The sequence below is a fragment of the Gavialis gangeticus genome, unplaced genomic scaffold, assembly GCF_001723915.1.
Source record: "Gavialis gangeticus isolate Ggan-Ray unplaced genomic scaffold, GavGan_comp1, whole genome shotgun sequence".
In the NCBI taxonomy this organism is placed as follows: domain Eukaryota; kingdom Metazoa; phylum Chordata; order Crocodylia; family Gavialidae; genus Gavialis; species Gavialis gangeticus.
In genome coordinates this window covers 152586601-152604948 of record NW_017729032.1, presented here as the reverse complement: position 1 = coordinate 152604948, position 18348 = coordinate 152586601, and the positions used below count along the sequence as shown (strand labels likewise).

The 18348-nt window shown below is 43.4% G+C and overlaps 1 pseudogene; it reads right to left on the bottom strand.

Moving 5' to 3' along the window:
- The window catches only part of LOC109302287, a 9448-nt pseudogene extending 4155 nt beyond the window's left edge, over positions 1-5293 (bottom strand).
- Positions 5294-18348: the final 13055 nt, after the last annotated feature.

The following is an 18348-nucleotide window of genomic DNA, read 5'->3' as shown; positions in this document are numbered from 1 at the left end:
TAGAGGGTGCAGGGAACTCTCAGGGCTGCTTCAGCAGTCCAGCTGGCACAAGGGCTAGTGTCCCCAGGTACCAATTGGCTGGGCCCCAGAAGCTCCTGAGAGCTAGTAGCTCTGAGCTACTTGCCAGGGCAGCTTTTTATACTGCTGGGGCCAGGACAGGGCAGCTTTTTATACTGCTGGGAACAGCACAGATGCTGGCCCCGGGCTCTAGCTCCCCCTGACTGAAGATCCAGGAGGAGCCAGGTAGGGTTATTTTGCCCCAAGTGGCACAATTTGCTCCACAACAAAGTGCATGTCCGAGCACATATGCTGAGGCAAAAAGCCCTGGCTCAAATTTGCACCGGTTCTATTTGAGCTGCTGCAAGTGCACATGCTTGCATGTGTGGACGCGCCCTAAGTGTCAGGAGCAGCAGTACCAAGAGTGCTGGAAGTGGGAATGGGGAGGTCAGCAGCAGCCAGGGTGTAGGGAAAAGGGGAGCAGCAGGTAAGACAGCAGTGCCCAGGGTGCTGGGAGACCATGGCACTACACTATGGGACCTACTATACAGATATAAGGTGAAACAACCAGTACAAAATAGTACTTCCAGGTCATACGAGGGAGTGTGTTATCCCACCTGTGCACCTGTACACTCACCCCTTTTGAAATGTTTCAAAGGTGTTTGAAACGCAATGTCTTTCAGCACCCTCAGCCTTTTCACTAATATCAGGTGTCCCATATGAATGACAGTGCCTATGATATGGCTACTGCAACTCTTATTCACTGTGGGCAGCAATGTGAGCTGCGCTACTGAAAAATGACGCAGATCCCTTTCTGCAACAGTTTGACTGCACAGAAATATATTAGTCTTAGTTCCTTACCTGCATCAAACCAAATCCATGTCCCTCATCACTGCAACCATTTTTTAGGAAAGATCCCACATGTGACTCTCTAGAGATGATGCCAGCAATCACAGCTGGATCCACACAGAGACTTTGGCCAGCACTTTTAATAATTTTTTATATCTGTTCATTCTTCCTAGGTCCTTTTCAGCAATTTTGTCTGAAGCTGCAACTCCTGTAGAAGTAAAGATCCTTATTTAATCCAGGGATATCCAACTGGTGGCTCATGAGCTGCCTCTGGCCCACAGAAGGGGTTAAAGTGCAGTCCCTAGTCTCCTACCCAGCTGCCTCTCTCCCCATCACTCCCCCAAAATGGCTGAAACTGGTTTACGATAAACCTGGTTGAATGTAGTATCAGACTTAACTGATTTGGGTCAAACCAGTTTATGAAACTTCTGTCCCAGACCGCTTCGTGGTTCAAGTTAAATCAGAGTCCTCCAGCATCCCAGCCTTTTGCAGCCCTGGGGTGGGCTAGGCTGTCTGCTTCAGCAGAGCAGGGTTGGGCCTGCCCCTCTGCTCTCTAGCTGGAGCAGTGAGGGTTGGCTGATGTGCAGGGGTGGGGGGCAAGCCCAGCTGGAGATACAGCCCAGTCTGCAAGAGGAAAAGGCTGTCCCCCGCAGGCAACCCCAGCTGGAGTTTGGGGTCTGGGGCCAGGGTGGGAGGGTTAAACACTCCTTCCCCTGCTCAAATTTACTACTGGCTGCAACTGTGGATTACAAATCCTAGAGGCACCTGGAAGCAGGAAGAGGAAGTGATAAGCAGGGATCCTGGTTTTCTTTAATTTAAAAAAATTACCCAATTTTCAGTTAAAAAAAAGTAACCCCAAATCCACATTTTTCTGTGATTTAAATGAAACACCACTAATATATAGATCTATATAGTGGTGTTTCATTTTCATCATGGAAAAATGTGGATTTGGGGTTACTTTTTTAAAATAAAAAATTGGGTTTTAAATCAGAGAAAACCAGGATCCCTGGTGATGAGCAATTCTGCAGAGTTTTGTTGTTGTAAGTCTGGACTGCAAATCCCAGAGACCTCAGGGGCAGCAGGAAGAGGAAGTCAACACACAGTCATAGAGCTGTACTCTAGTACCCCCTGGCTTCTGGTCTGAGCCACACACAAATGCCAGGATGTCATCTTCTCTCTGTACTTGGCCTTGGTGAGGCCACAGCTGGAGTACTGCATCCAATTCTGGGCTTTGCAATTCAAGAAGGATGTTGAGAAGCTTGAGAGAGTCCAGAGGACAGCCACACACATGATCAGAGGGCAAGAGAATAGGCCTTATGAAGAGAAGCTGAGAGCCATGGGACTCTTCAGCCTGGAAAAATGCAGGCTCGGGGGGACCTGGTGGCTGCCCATAAGCACATAAGGGGTATGCATCAGGATATGGGGGAATGCCTGTTCACAAGAGTGCCCCAAGGGATGACAAGGTCAAACAGTCACAAATTCCTCCAAGACTTTCAGGCTGGACATAAGTAAGAACTTCTTTCCTGTCCAAGCCCCCAGACAGACTGCCGCCAGAGGTGGTACAAGCACCTACTCTGCACTCCTTTAAGAGACATTTGGATGTTTATCTTGCTGGGATCCTTTGACCCTAGCTGACTTCCTGCCCCTTGGGCAAGGGGCTGAACTCAATCTTCCGAGGTCCCTTCCAGCCCTCATGTCTGTGAAATCTATGAAATCTATTTCCTGAATCAAAGGTAAATGTCTGTTCATTTCTGTTTCAATTTAGTCTGTGCATCTTAGACTAACCTGCAAAGACTGAATTGATTCAGCCTTAGGCTTTTTGACTGTCTGTACCTAGCCCTGGTGAACAGATCCATGCCTTGAGAAGCTGACAAGACTGAGACTACCTCTCTGCCTGTCACTTTTACAGCTAAATATACTGGACTTTGCTTTGGGCTCATTTAACAGTGAATATTTGTAGTAAATAAAGTCTTTCTGTCATTGATTGAACAAGTTGTCTTGTCAATCCTTTATACACTAGTCCAGAATCCTGTTTCATGACTTAACACTGCCCACACAGTTGGAGTGCTGGGACTGTGGGAAGAGCACCCACAGGGTGTGCAGCCTGGGAGTCTGCAGCTTGTGGAATGTGCAGCCCCTCATTGTCCACAAGTAGGACAGACCAGGTATAATTATTTTAAATCAAAATTTCAAAACTAAATTTTAATTTGCCTAGTATAGGTATTGCATGAGTTAGATTAGTCATGCATTTTGATTTACAAATCATGTACACAGTGGCAAGTCAAAATATAAATGTGACTTGAAACAATGTGAAAAGAGGCAGTGAGCCAGAAATCTCCTAGTCTTAATCTTAGCTCTGTTGCTGACTTGCTTTGCAGCCTTGGGGAGGTCACTTCAGATTAATTTTTCAAAAAGCCCCAGTTACAGATAGTTTGTCCTGGGCTTTCTGTTGCTTACAGCACTCCTCCCCATCTATGACTTCAATTTACATTGTTTGTCTGACCACTTGGGGGGGGGAAAGAAACATCTCAGATTGGACACCTACAAAAAGATTCAGAAGCTATTTATGCAAAAATGGGCATTTTCATTTCTGGATCAAAATCAGCCCTATCATAACTCTTCTGATGTTAGTTGAATCGCATGATTTTGTTTATAGCCCTGTAGGAGGAAATAGAAGAGGATTTGCTATGGCATCCTGAGATGTCTTGAAATCCTTTCAAAGGTGTTGCACAATTGTTAGCACTGTTTGGTATGCAAACATGATTCACAGGAGATTTAAAATGGGAATCCATTGTGTCAAAACCATTCTGACCTGCTGTGGTCATTCTGAGTTCTTTGCAAGAAGAATTGTTTTACTATTTTTCTGTAGTCAAAAATGAGTGAAGGCTAGGAGCTGGCATTTCCAAGGAGTGCCTTAAGTCTAACAAGCTTGAGAACCACTGGCCTACAGGAATGCCATGAAATTTAATCAATTAATACCTCTTCATTCCTTTGAAAATATCAAGAACTGTGGATTATTGTGATTAACCTGTGTGCGGAAATGTACCAGAAAGTAGAATCATACTCACCATAATATGGTAAGCGTTCTGGTCTCGCAGTTTGACAAGATGCCCCAGTGGTACCAACTCTGTTTATATTGCCGTAGCATCCAGACTGACTGGAAGTGTCTGAAAAGTTAAAGACATTTTACATTAAGGAGCTTTTGTAAACAGAAGTAAGCCTAAGAAAATTCAGAGTCATTAACCAAACTGTTCAAGATGGAGTACTCTGTATCCTATGGCTGCGTCTACATGGGCTTGGGCATTTGGTTCCCCAGGGACAAGTAGCAGCATCACAAGGTGTGCTCCACCTTGTGATGCTGCTACTTGTCCCCAGAGAACACCTGTGCCATGCACCCTCTTGCACATGGCAGGTTACCCCAGAGGAGTAGGGGAGGCTGTGCCCAGTGCTGGGCTGGCTCCAGCAGCTTTATATGGAGTCCTAGGGGCCTTCTGGGGCTGCAGCAGCACTGATCCTGCTGCTTGGAGCCTGGCTGGCAGCCAGAGTGTGGTTCCACCGGGCCAGGCTCTGGTTTTGAGTGGTGCATGCTGCCACTACGTGCTCTGCTCCACTTTTTTTTGTGCAGTTGTTTTTGACCCCTGGATATTCTGGAGTCAACCCTCCCCTCCCCATGCTGCTACTTTGCAGTGTGGAGAACAGCTGAATGCACGATATATTGCACCTCAGCCGTATCTCCGGTGCCATATACCACATGGCCATGCTCATCTAGATGTGGCCCATAGGTCTCAGGGGCAAGAGCTTGCTAGCCAGAAATGGCTTCCTTGATTGAGGCTAAACAGACTTGTCTTCCATTGTGTTCTACAAGGGCCTTTAGATGTAAGCATCCTGATCTCCATGACCAAGTGCAATCAGTAGACACTTCCTATCCTTACTTTCTGCAAGTCATGCTTCGTTATATTGTGCCATATTGTTCATTCATATTTCATTAGGTAGTGAACTTCCTTCCCCATACACATTTAAGATTCATAGAGAGGTTAGGGTATGGACAAATGAGCAAACTGAAGAGAGTTATTAGCTATATGAACTTTTTGTTAAAAAGTTGGTTGGAGTTTATTACTCATGTGCTTGCAATTACCCTTCAGTAAGTGAGAGTTATACCTGGGCAACTTATCCTAGAGTGAAATAGAGCTAAACTGTCTCAGGTTAGTTTTCTCGTAGGGAAGGGTAATTGTGGGTACATGAACATTTATTGTGTCTCTGTTGTTCTGCAGTAAGACTTCCCCTCATTCAACCTCACTTTAATTCGATTATTTGCCTGTAACCTTAATATTGCCTGTGTCCCCACATCTCTTTTCTGTGTTGCTTTGGCGGTAAAGTTAGTAATCTAGAGAGATCTAGACTCACCTATAAAGGCAGCAAGACCCAGAATGATCAGTGTTAGACGCATGAGGATGGTTCTTTCTGAGCGCAATCTGAAATAAAATCAGTGTTTGCAAACTTGAAACAATCCTATTGGACACATATACAATAATCCTCTGAGTACATACAAATACATTACTGTTGGAATCATGGGATAATATACTCAACTGAATGTGCAGATGCTGAGGTAGAGAATAATTCCATGTCTCTGGCTGTGTCTATGCAAGAGGTTTACTGCAGTTGTCTAATTAGCTCTGCAATAAACATCTCAGCATCTACATAAGCAGGGCTATGAGGCTGGAATAAACTAATAAACTCCACCCCAGGTTAGTATTGGTAAATACAAGTACTGTCCTATGACAGAGTTTTTTACTCCACAACAATGCATGTGTAGATGCTGATGGAGCGGGTTGGGCTATGAGGGTGCTTCAGTATGGGGGCTACCTGCTGGCTAGCCCCTCACTGAAGCACCTTCGGGCCCGAGCCAGTCCCTCTGCAGCACATAGAGCTGGGTCAGAGCAGCCCCGGGCTGGCAGGCTGACCCCCCACAGGCGCCCCTGCCAGCCAGGGCTGCTTTGACCCAGCTCAACATGCTGTGGTCCTGGGCACACAATCAAATGCAGTGCCCAGGAGCAATAAACTTCAGCATGATATGTGCTGTACTTTACTGCTTCAAATTAATTACACATGTAGACACACCCTCTATGTATAAATAGCTATACCAGACACCATAGCAATAGTTCTGCCTCTCTGACAGAGCACACAAAGAAGGTTTGTATAAGGTAGAAGAGAAATAAGAGCATATATACAGAGCCAAGTTCTGCTAAGTCAACTTTCTTGATATTCTAATTTGTCTTCCTCCGTGTCTTTAAGATAAAAAACTGCAAGAATATTAGTTTTGCAATGAATAAAATCAATTTTATTCAGGATCATCTGCTGCTACTGCCCTTTCAAAGTGAACAGAACCCTTTAGACACTCCTACGGTATCTGTCACATACTGGGCATGTCTACACATGTACTTACTCCAGCCTACATTTACTGTGCACTAAGCTGACCCTTTCTTGTGGATGATATCACTCTTTAGTAAGGGAGTTAACCCTTACTACTACATCCCCCTTTCTTAAGGCAAAACTTGATACACAGTTACAAAAGAAACCTAAACAAAGCAGAAAAATTGGTAAGTCTATTCGTTTAGACCTGACTAATTCACAGGTCTAATCTCTTTGATGGAACTGAGGCATGTCCAGACCTATTGTGGTAAACAGGTGGAGTTTGGTGGAGATGTTCTCGATGCCTCCGTTAGAGGAATTCCACAGTTAGAACATTGTGTTGGGAAATCTGAGTGATCCAGGGTCAAACCTGCTCTGGGCAAAGGGGACCTGTAACCCAGTTCTTCTGGCTTCCTAGTTAAGTGCTTTAGCTATTCAGCTATGAAAAGATAGGAAGTCAATTCAATCTCATATTTTGTTGCCAGTCTCATATTTAGAGTTTAGTCTGTGAGATTACAGAGTTTCTCTGCGTCTGCAGTGCCAAAAATGCCATGTAGACAACCCAAGGTGGCTATTTACATGATCAAGAAAGAAAAGAATGCCACATTAATAATCAGTCTGACCTGCCTGTGTATAGAAGCCCTTTATTTCATGCCTGTCACCCTTGTGGAAGTGTTTCTTATATATTGGTACTATTTCCATGCACGGATTAGAGGAACATTATCAACTCTTTTTCTTTTCCTTCCACTGTTTTGGTTTTCTATAAAGAAGACTGAAGTAACCAAAGGCCCCTCTTTGCTTAGATGCATATTCCAGCTGAGATGGTAACAGCCCCTAAGAGATATATCATATAGGGGCATTTGCTGTGTTGCATTGCCTACATTTTACAAAGGTGTGCTGGCACATTCTAGAAAGCTAGGGGAGGACCAGGGGATTCTTATTTAAATCTTTAGTAAATAGATCAAACAATTTTGTTATCTGTATGGGACATGAGTACAATCTGACATACTGAAAATTGGTTATTTAGTCCAATATAGTCTTTGTTTTCTATCTTCTCCCTAGATCAGCATTTTATCATTCACCTTCTGACTTCTTACATTCTCAATAGTATCTTTTGAGGGATTTGGTCAAAGGCATTTTCAAAGTCTAGATTAGTAATATTAATTGGTTATCTCTAATCCATGCCTTTGCTGATTCAAGAATTGTTTCACACTAGTTTACACTAGTAGAAAGATTGTTTCTACTAGAGTGCAGGGGCAAATGATACGGTATCAGAGGGGACAAAACAATGGTGTTTCTGTAAAAAGCTGAGTGCGTGCCTCTCTCGCTCTCTGCTTTGGCTTCTTTAAGATACGTAAGGAAGATCAGTAAAAATGTAGAAATTAAGTTCATATCCTTATGTTTGCTTCTTGATGTTGTATAACAGAGGTCTGAAAATGTGTGTGTGAAGGGTATTTATTTATGCTTAATTTTACTGATAGTTTTTAACCATAGAAATGTTAGATTACCTCTCTCTTTTCTGGACAACTTCTTGGTGTTCTCATAATATGTAAAGCTTTCACCATTTATTGAAAATTGTTTCTTAACAATATATTTCTTTCTCTAAAATATTGATTAGTAACTGAAAATAAATAGATGTTAACATAAACCAACAATTTAACAAATGAGTAGAAGTCTTCCCTTCTCAGCTTCTCCATTCTCACTGTCATGACTCTTATCATGTCATAACCATTTCACAGGATTTCCAATTATGAGTGAGCCATTTAGGTTAGATAAGACCTGAATTTCTAATGATAATTATTCTCCTGTTAATAGTGTAATAGGAGAGGTTTATAATAATTCTAAATTACAATAATGTGGGCAGTAGCTAAATAATTAAAAACAAATGTCAATAATTGTGTTAAATGTTGCCGAATGTTAGGATATGTAAGACTTGCTCTTACCAGCTGAAGTGTCAGGGTCAGTGACAGACTCTAGATTGAAGAGAGGTGGTCAAGCTGAATGTCTCCTTCTATCACTAAAGATTGCTCTGGGGTTTATATCCACAGAGTTTCAATGAAGGTGGAGAACAAACCTCTTGGGGGTTTGGTTGAATTCAGGTATCAGTTCAGTGGGCTGGACTTGGCAGTAGTTCAGTTCTTGCATATGTAGTTGCATTGTAAATTCTTATCAAATCTAATTTTAGTACTTGAGGGGGCCATGTTAGTGTATTAAATAGTTTGAAGAATATTTTTTCCCCAACAAATCCTGCTTAAACTCCTAATTTAACATTTGTAGGACTTGCAGGATTCATTCAGTTCTGTTAAAATTCAAAACATGGGTGTCTGCTTGGAATGCCTTATTATCTTACTTAAACATATATATCATAGCAGTAGTTTGGCCAGATGGCAAATTCTGTTGCAATTTAGGATACATTAATAGCTCCTCATCTGAAATAATGCAACAAGAGCTATCCTGACTTGCTGGTGCTGTACACAATTCTATTTATTATATATGTCACCTACCTCTTACACATTGGTATTTGATTAGGTGCTGATTACAGCCTTATTATAAACTTAATTCCCATCTGCTGATTAGGCTTGCAATGAAGCATTCCAAATAAACTACTGGTACTTCTTTGCTCATTCTACATTGCAGTCAACATGGTAATAACTACCAAGGTATTGTGTGGCAGGGCACCTTTGGTGCTTGCCATTTTAAGAGGCTTAAGCAGGCTGCAGAGTAGCCAGTAGTTGTGGTGCAGCCTAATGAGGCAGTCACATGACCGTGGGAAGGCTCTTGGATTGGAGCATGGGGCTGATCAGCCTTGATATAAAACCAGGCCCTCGGGGCTGAGCTGGCAGCTGCTGCAGGGAGCCAAAGAGAGAACATCGTCAGCTGGAGCTGCTGCTCTCTGAAAGCCTGGAGGTCAGGGGCAGGAACTATGGGAATGGCGTTCAACACAGAGAAATGCAATGTGCTTCACCTCAGGAGAAAAAACCTGCATCACACTTGGCTTGGCAGTGCTACATTAGCTAGCACCATGACTGAAAGAGACTTGGGGGTCATGATTGACCACAAGATGAACACGAGCCACCAATGCAATGCTGCAGCCAGAAAAGCAAACAAAACTCTGGCTTGCATCTACTGATACATTTCAAGCAAGACCCAGGAAGTCATCCTTCCACTTTACTCGGCCTTGGTGAGGCTGCAGCTGGAGTACTGCATCCACTTCTGGGCTCTGCAATTCAGAAAGGATGTGGAGAAGCTTGAAAGAGTCCAGAGGAAAGCCACATGCATGATTAGAGGATAAGAGAGCAGGCCTTATGATGAGAGGCTGAGAGCCATGGGACTCTTCAGCTTGGAAAAGCGTAGGCTCAGGGGTGACTTGGTAGCAGCCTATACGCACATAAAGGGTGTGCATCAGGATCTGGGAGAATGTCTGTTCACCAGGGCATCCCAAGGGAAGAAAAGGTTCAGTGGTCACACACTCCTGGAAGACCATTTCAGGCTGGACATAAGGAAAAACTTCTTTGCTGTCTGAGTCCTCAGGGCCTGGAATAGACTCCCCACAGAGGTGATACATGCACTTACACTGGACACTTTCAAGAAACACTTGGATGCCTATCTTGCTGGGATTATTTGACCCCAACTGACTCTTGGGCAGGGGGCTGGACTTCATGATCTTGTGAGGTTCCTTCCAGCCCTAATGTCTATGAAATCTATGAAGGAAGTTCCTGGTCCTAGGAAATAACCTGAAACTACACCCTGCTGGGGATGGATGGTGTGGCGGGGCTGCCTGTGGTGGGGTTGTCCAGTTGCTGCACCAGTTGCCTCCCTAGTGAAAGGCAAATATGGGGTGGCTTATAGCCTCAGCCCCCCACAACCTTTTGGGTAACCCTATAGCAGGGACAGGTAGGATCCAGGCATGTTAATAGACACTTGAGCCCTAAGTGGGTCATAGGCCAAGTTGGGGGTCTAGGTAGGTCAACAGACTTCTGAATCCCAGAAGCCCCAGTAAGGGGATGGAGTAGTGGTCCCACTAGGGGGGCATATAAGGAAACAGCTGAGCAGTAGGGCATGTAGAGTACGGTCCATATGGGGGCCTGAAGGACTGTGCCTAGATGGCATAGAGTAGGGTCCATGCAGGCAGGCCTGAAGGACTGCACAGGGGCTGTGTAGAGTAGGGTCTGGGAGCAGGGCCTGAAGGACTGCGCATAGGCCAGCCCCAGTAGTTTGACTGCGCATAGGTCGAGCCCCAGTGAGGGGGCAAAGTAGTTACTCCAACAAGGGCATAGTGATGCCCCAGTGAGGGGGGCATGTGGCCCCGGTAAGTCTCCAGATGCCTGAGGCCAAGTTTGAGCCAGAGGCCAAGTGTGGCCCAGCAATGGGGCCAGGGGAGTTCAGAGTAATTTGGATGCCATCTGTGAGGCATGGGACGTGGTATAAGGGAAAGTTCGGAGTCATGTATTACGCCCTTGGCATCAGGCATTAAATGGGCAGCCTGCCACCTTAGAAACAACTTATCAATGACATCAAAGGCACGGCAGGAGAATCAGGTGGGTGGACTGCCTTAGACAGGTGGACGTTTTTGAAAGGCCCCTGAGACAACCGCCTGCCACTTAGTGCGTCTTAACTGGTAAGTACATAGTAGAGAGGGTTGGCTGCGAGATAAAGGCAAATGCTGCCTTGGCGAGGTGCTTCACCTAGAATAATTAGTTCTGCCTCTCAGCAGTGCATCCATGCTACCTCACTGTGCCTGGTAAACAGCATGCCTGGTAAACAGACCATGGGTGACTAGGGCTGTGCATAGGTTTGTGGGAAGATCAGATGCAGGGTGGTAGGTATGTTCCTGGGGGAGGTTATACTGTGAAAAAAATGGAGGAAGGTGGTCTTGGGACAACAGGTGGCAGTTGAGGGGGGTAGTACACTGTGGAAGGTTGAGGGGAGGTGAGTGGCAAGATTGAAAAGGTGGAGAACTACTGTATTAAGGGACAAATCATACAGGGCCATGTTCTGTGTTGTGTTGCTTGTTTATAATGGCATGGCAGCATATTTTGAGTGTAACATAATTTTAGGAAGCTGGTGGAAGACTGATGTTCTAAAATACAGTCTTCTTAGGTGAAAATGCACCTTCCTGCACATTGCTTCAATCTTTGGCTGTCTCTGCCGCAAGGGCTGAAGGAGGTCCCTGTTAGTATGGTTACCGCAGATAACTGGACTGTGAGTTGTGAGCAACCAGGTTTGAGCTTCTGGCATTAAGAGAACTATCTTGTAACAGGTCTTAATGCAGTCACAGTGAGCAGCTGGAAGCCTAGATATGTTACATAATATCAGGAAATTTAATTTGCTGGTTCGCTTTTAGCATGTCTCCAGTGCCATAGTCAAGTTAGTGTGCTTCTACCAATTTTTCCCCAAGCTGGGGATGTTTGGGATTATGATTGTGTTTTGCAAATCGGTATAGGATGGAAGTGCCCACCTGGTCTTACTGGGACAAATAAGCCATATAGCCTTCTGGGGGTCTCGTCACATAGTATTCACTTACACCAGTGATTCACAACCAGGGTGCCGGGGCACCCTTGAGTGCCTTGAGATCCTTTCAGGGGTGACATAGGGTGCCACACAGCGTTAGCACTGCTAAGTGTGCAAATAAAGTGATTCACAAAATAAACCCAGAGATTTCAGATAAGAATTCCTCATAACATTAAAACCATTCTGCCGTAGTGTTGTCTTTCTGAATTCATTGCAACAGAAAAATTGATCTATTAGTTTGAAAATCTGAAAATTTAGCACTGTCATGTTCTGAGGGTCTTGAACCCAGTAAAGGGTCTGTTGAGTCTAACAAGGGCTAAACCTCTCTCTCTGTGGAGGACCCAGCCTCTGGTTGCCAGGTCTGAAAAGGTTGAGAGCCACTGACTTACACAATAAACAAAAACGAACTCCATCTGAAATGTGGGCCCATCTACCACTTACCTGCAATATGTCAGATGACTACATCTCTTCTGTGTGCGCAGTAATACAAATATTGACTGTACTTTTTTCCGTTTGTATTCCACAGCAGTTCCTTATGGAAGGCAGGTGAATATTCCTGTCATTGTAGCAGGTCAAGAGGAAGGCTATAGCCACAGTACAATCACAGCTGTGACTGAAGACCAGTGATGCTAGACGACCTGAGCTAGTTTTAAGCTGTCTTAAGTCCTAGGAATAGAACATCCTATGTAGCCACGTAACTTGGAGGCCACCCGCCTGAGTATTCACCCTGCTTTTGGGAGTGATTTTGCAAAATAGGCTGAGTTCTGTGCTCTGACTGAACTCCTACAAATAGCCAAACCAGTTTACTTTAAAAGCTTTAATATTAATTAATATGTTTTTAAACAGTATAATTTGCCACCTTTTTTCTCCCCAGTTCAGCCAGAGACTACATTTTGGCTACATGAAATCAGGACTATATAGAGGGTGATTCTTTTGTAGAGAGCTATAGTATTTGCAGAGTACTTTAAGGAGGATAATTGGTATGTCATATTTCTGTTCACACAAAAGCAGAGATTAAGATGGTTTTCCTGAATAGGAAAAGAAAATGCAGGGCAAGAAAATATGGGATTTTGCTTTGCTTTTCTTTTGATGGGTCTGGGAAAAAAATCTTGCAGGACTACCTGGAAATGTCTTTTATAAATGTGGCAGTTTATTTGAGAGGCATTTTTTGTGATATCTTTTATCAGACCAACTGTATAGTTGGGAGAGTTGTTGGACAAGCTTCAGGCATCGAGTGCCAAATGTTCATGTTTAACTTCAACTCAAAATACTGGCAGTGGGAGGTGAATGCTAATGTAAATTTCTCAGACCGGATTAGACAAGTGGATTCCAAGAAGCAACAAACAGGTTGAATAATGGTCAGAAAGTTAGCGTTTGGACTTTTTGTATAGCTGTATTCATGAAGCCCAAGGAGATCATTTAGGTTTTCAGGAATACTACATTCCCATGTTTTTTTAAACACTTGTATCCATATAGTATTTAATTTTTCTTTTCATAATTTCCCCATCTACAGTAGAGTGAAGTATCAGTGAAAACAGTGAGTCCATGGGATTCTTGTTTTAATTTAAGGCTGCAGCTCATATTGCTTGCTGAGAAGTCAGAGCACCTGGCTCTCTTGGCTTTAACAATGGCACATGCAGGTGAGGAGTGTTTTAAATATTAAGTAGTTCAAAAAGGAACTTAAGAGTACAGGAGGGATTGGAATAGAGGTTACCCAAAGCCACTGTATAAATTTTTCGTTGTCATTTGATACCTTTCAAAGTAAAGTTAAACTGTAATTTGGATTGCAGGTTCTGTAGCACACTACTGTGCATAGTCATGTTTACATACAGAGTGAGAGAGGAGCTAGGAAAAACATGTGTAAGGACATTTTTTCTACAGATATGAACTGGGACACAATTTGGGCAGTGAGACTTTCCAGTGTGCCCAGGACTTCAAGCTCTTATTTTTCAACTGAAGGTTTTGGGTGCTATGCTCTTTCAAAAGTGACAGAATACATGAGAATTTATCTGTGGCAGCTTATCTTTGAATTTTAAAAAAGGACTAATTTGCCTTGGTTTAGCTTTACTATGTGGTAATTGTGGGCACATGAAGAGTTACCATACATCAGTTGTTCTGTGGTAAGCACCTACTCTCTGGTGACATTGTTCAAACTCTTAATGTCTTAAGTCTCTCCACATCTTTTTCTGAGGTCAATTCTGTAGCCACAAACAGAAAACAATATAATGCCTGGTGCAGGAGTATGTATGGTTTACTGGACTCTGATTGGAAAAAGCTACACGGTCTATCATGAATAAAAGGTATTATCTTAGCTTCTAAGCCAAATAGGTTTGTCTAGTTCAGCTCCATTTTAAAAATAGTTATTAGTGGGTCCTCTGAGGGCAACCAGTGGGGACAAGTTCCTGGTACACAAACCTTTATTAATAACTCAAATATAAAAATATTATTGCAACTCAGGGAAAATGAAAAATAAAATGCAGTTCCTATTACATTAACACTATTCCAGTGACATTAATGGAAAGAAAAACCTGCTGCTGTGGGCAGGCACTCAAGTAATCTTTCTGTCTGTCTTTCTCTTCCCACAAATTGTGGTGGTAGGGTAACTTCCCTTTGCATCCTGCTAACCTTGCTTATTGATTCAGTTGTCAACAATTCATTTCCTTCCCTAATTTTATCCCCTTCCCTAACTTGATCACCAAATGTGTTGTGCATTTTGTGGTTATTGCTTAACTAGTTGATTTCCCATTATTGCTTAATTAGCTCATAATAACTGACAGTAACAGGTTGAATCTTTAACTTCCATGACCCTCTAGGCCTCACAACTTAAACAATCCAACTTCACTGCTACTGGTCCTATGTCATGCAGGATTTCTTTTAAAGTTACTGCCTGATTTTATTCTTATCCTCTACCTCTTAAGCTACAGCTAATTATGGGCCATTATTCTCATCTCCTTGACATATATGACTAGAAGAGACTTGAACAAGATGAATAATTATGCATGATAAGGCATTTTTGCTAGCTGTGGTATACGTCAGAACAATGTCTGACAAAAGGGCTTCAAAGTTTAATGGGCCTGACTTCAAGCACTTTGCAGTTTAGTACAGGTTTAAAAACATCACCACAAGTCCCCTTTATACTCTTTCCAATAAGAAAGCACCTACCAGCAAAGCTGTGGAGTCAAAGTGCTCCATTGTTAGCACTGTTACATTTGAGGATGGCATCAGTGAGGGATGGATTGCTACCAACTACATTTTTGTTCAACAGAAACCTGAAAACAGGAATACTGATAATGTTAGAAGCTAATATTAGAAGAACAGGGGATTTGTAAGTATAAAGTTGCAGATAAAACTAAAGAAAGACCACTGGATTTCTGCACATTATGCTTTGCATTTTTGAACTAGGAAGTAGTAGTCACAAACTGTAGAGGTGTCACAAGAGGTAGCTTTATGCTTAATTGAATTGATCACTACCCAAGGTTATATACAAAGAAGGAATAGGGCACACCTTCTCTAAAACCCAAAAAAGGAGGGAGAGTAGAGGCGGTAAGTCTGTCACTTTGTCCAATGGCAGAGGGGATTGGTCAAGGCAGCAACCACAGCAGAGTGGAACAATGGAGCCGCAGGACTTGGAAGTACCAGATCATGTGAACTTCGCACAGCAGTGGTGATAACTGAGTGTAGCCCTACAAATCAAAACATCAGTGCAGGGCTCCTCAAAACTCACGGAACATAAAAAGCTGAGTAACCATGTATATGGGTGATGGGTATTTGTAATTATGTACAGTATTACTTTTTTTTAAATATTAAATTTTGACTTGGAAAGGGAGATGTGGTTTTGGAGGCTATATGGTTAGGGATAGACATTACACATAAACCAGTTTAAGTGATTGGAAACTGTTTAAACCTGTAACAGAACAGATGTTCAGTGCACATAAACCAGTTTGAGAATGGCTGAAACCGGTTTGAGATAAACCTGGTTGAATGTAGTATCAGACTTAACTGATTTGGCTCAAACTGGTTTATGCAATATCTGTCCCAGACCCCTTTATGGTTTAAGATAAACCAGACAACCCCAGCATCCCAGCATGCTCTGTGGGCTGGGCAGGGCTCTCTGTTTCACATCAGGGATGGCCCCTCCTCTCTGCTCCCTGGCTGGAGCTCCAGAGACTGTGTGCTGCTTTCCCCCTCCCCCTCACCACTCCCTGCTGAGCAGAAATTCCCCTCTCCCTTCTGCCTTGCTGAGGAGTTGTCTGTGTATTAGCTAGCAGACCACATGCTGGCTACAGTCCATGCTGAATCAACCAGCAGAATCAATAATTAGCTGGTAATGTCCCTCTGTTGTTTTCTTAATTGGGAGCTAAACAATGTTATCAATTCCCTCCTGGGCTAATCACAGCCTCCTGCCCAAGCCTGGCCATGCCCCCTCAACTCCATGCTGTGGCAGGAAAGGAGGGCTGCTCTAGCACCCGCCAGCTTCTAACCTGAGCCACTGCAGGCATGTGCCTGCATTTCTGGGATGTCTGTCCAGTTACAAAACTGATTTAGCCTAGCCAGGTTAGACTAACCTGCAAAGATTGAATCAATTCAGGCTCAGGCTTTTTGAATATCTATCCCTAGCTTATGTCTTTAAGGGTGGAGCTTCACAGACAGAGTCTTTAGCCAGGGAGCTGTGGAACCTGCTCTGGCTGCTGCTGTGATGCACCGTCAGTCATCCTTGACCACCAGTGACTCCATGAATCTGTGTAGGCTCCCATTTCCTCACTTCCTCCTGCCTCAACAGTACTAGGGTATCTGTGGTATTGTTTCGTTTTCCTCTCCACACAGTGGGCATCCAGCTAATTATCTCTCTTTCTCTTTCTGTTGCCACAGAGCAAGTTTTGTGGAGGAAGCACACACAACTCCCTGGACTCTGGCTAAGTTGGTGTTTTATTAACATTGGCTTTACAATATTCACTCAAGCACTAGGATTTATTTCAGAAGCAATGATGAGATGCTGTACATATTTATATATCTCACTGTACTATGCTGCAGCCTCCCAGGCATTTCTGTGGTATCCAAAATTGCAGTTTTATGTTATGAAATCAAAACAGAAGTGAAGCAGCATGCATACAATATTTCTGTTAAAGCTGTCAACCCAGGGATACTTATATTAGTCTCACAGTTCTAAATATTTTAGAACTAATCTCCAACCACTTTTTGTCCATGGGATACAAAGGACACTGGTTACTTTTGTTTGCTTCCAGCCCCTTTTACACATTACCCATTAGATAGTCCTTAGATAAGAACAGAAAAAAGGCTGGCATTAGGTTTCCAAACTTTGAACTCCTCCCTCTTGGAAAAGGACCCACCTCATTACACTGTGTACTTTCTCTTGGTTATTCTTCTTCTGACACCTTGACTCTTGCATGCTTGGTTGCCTAATGACTCAGATTCAGCAGAAGGCTAAAAGATGCCCTTTCCTTAATGTGTTTTTGGTAGCCTGATGGTTACAGTGCTCTTCCAGGAAGTGGATGATTTGGGTTCAAAACTCCTCAGGTCAGAGAGACCCAGAACTTCCATGTTTTGACAAATGATCTAAGCCAGAGGCTATTGGGTGGCAGCAGCATCCCTGCTTCTGAGCTGAATCCAGCGCTATTGATCAGAGTTCAATAAGCCTTTGTCTTTTTTTAGTTTTGTCCCACGCTGGTGACTCAAGTGGAGCTTGGCCATCTCCTAGGACCAGTGTTAATCTCTCTAGAGTGGTGAGGGTGTTGGCTGCTGAAATGCATGCTGTGGGGTGCTGCTATGCAGGTGTGTTCCCATAAATGTGGCTGTACAGTGATCCTTGCAGTCCCAAATGGCAGCAGGGTAAGGATTTTGTCATGCAATGAGTTTTTCAGGGGTTGGTGACAGGCCAATTTGAATTGAACCTTGGAACTTAGTGGCTATTTAGGCCACTTACCCATCTACTGAGGTAATCTGAATCTGACCCAAAGTCAATAACAATCAGCCTGACTTGCTACCATGTATACAAACCACCTGGTATAGGTATGTATCTTATTTTATTGCCATTTCTTTGTACTGATTCAAGGACCATTATCAACTCCTACCCTTTTTTCATTCCTTTGGCTACTTTTCACAATGAAAGCTGAATACACCACAGATGCTTCTTTGCTCATATGCATATCACAGCCAAAAAAGTAACAGCCAGGGAGAGAAAATTAGGGTCATTTTCCATGTTGCATTTCTTGCTCTTTACAATGGTGTGGCAGCCTATTCTGAATGTAACAAGTTGTTAAGAAGTTGATGGGGGTGGACTGAGTGGTCATGGGAGGATTTTTCCATTGGTGCAAATGCACTGGAGTGTATGTCCACTGAAGACTGGCAGTCAGTGATACAGGGGTTGAAGGAGACATGTGGGTATGGTTACTACTGACAGCTGCTCAATTATTTCTTAGTAGACAGGTTTAAGCTTCAGGGAGATTGTAGAGCTGCCTTGTGTGTGGCCTAAATCCTGTTGCAGTGAGCAGCCCAGTGCCAGTAGCTCTCACATATTCTTAGGAAATTTCGTTTCCTGGTTGACCTTCAGCATGGGAAGTATAT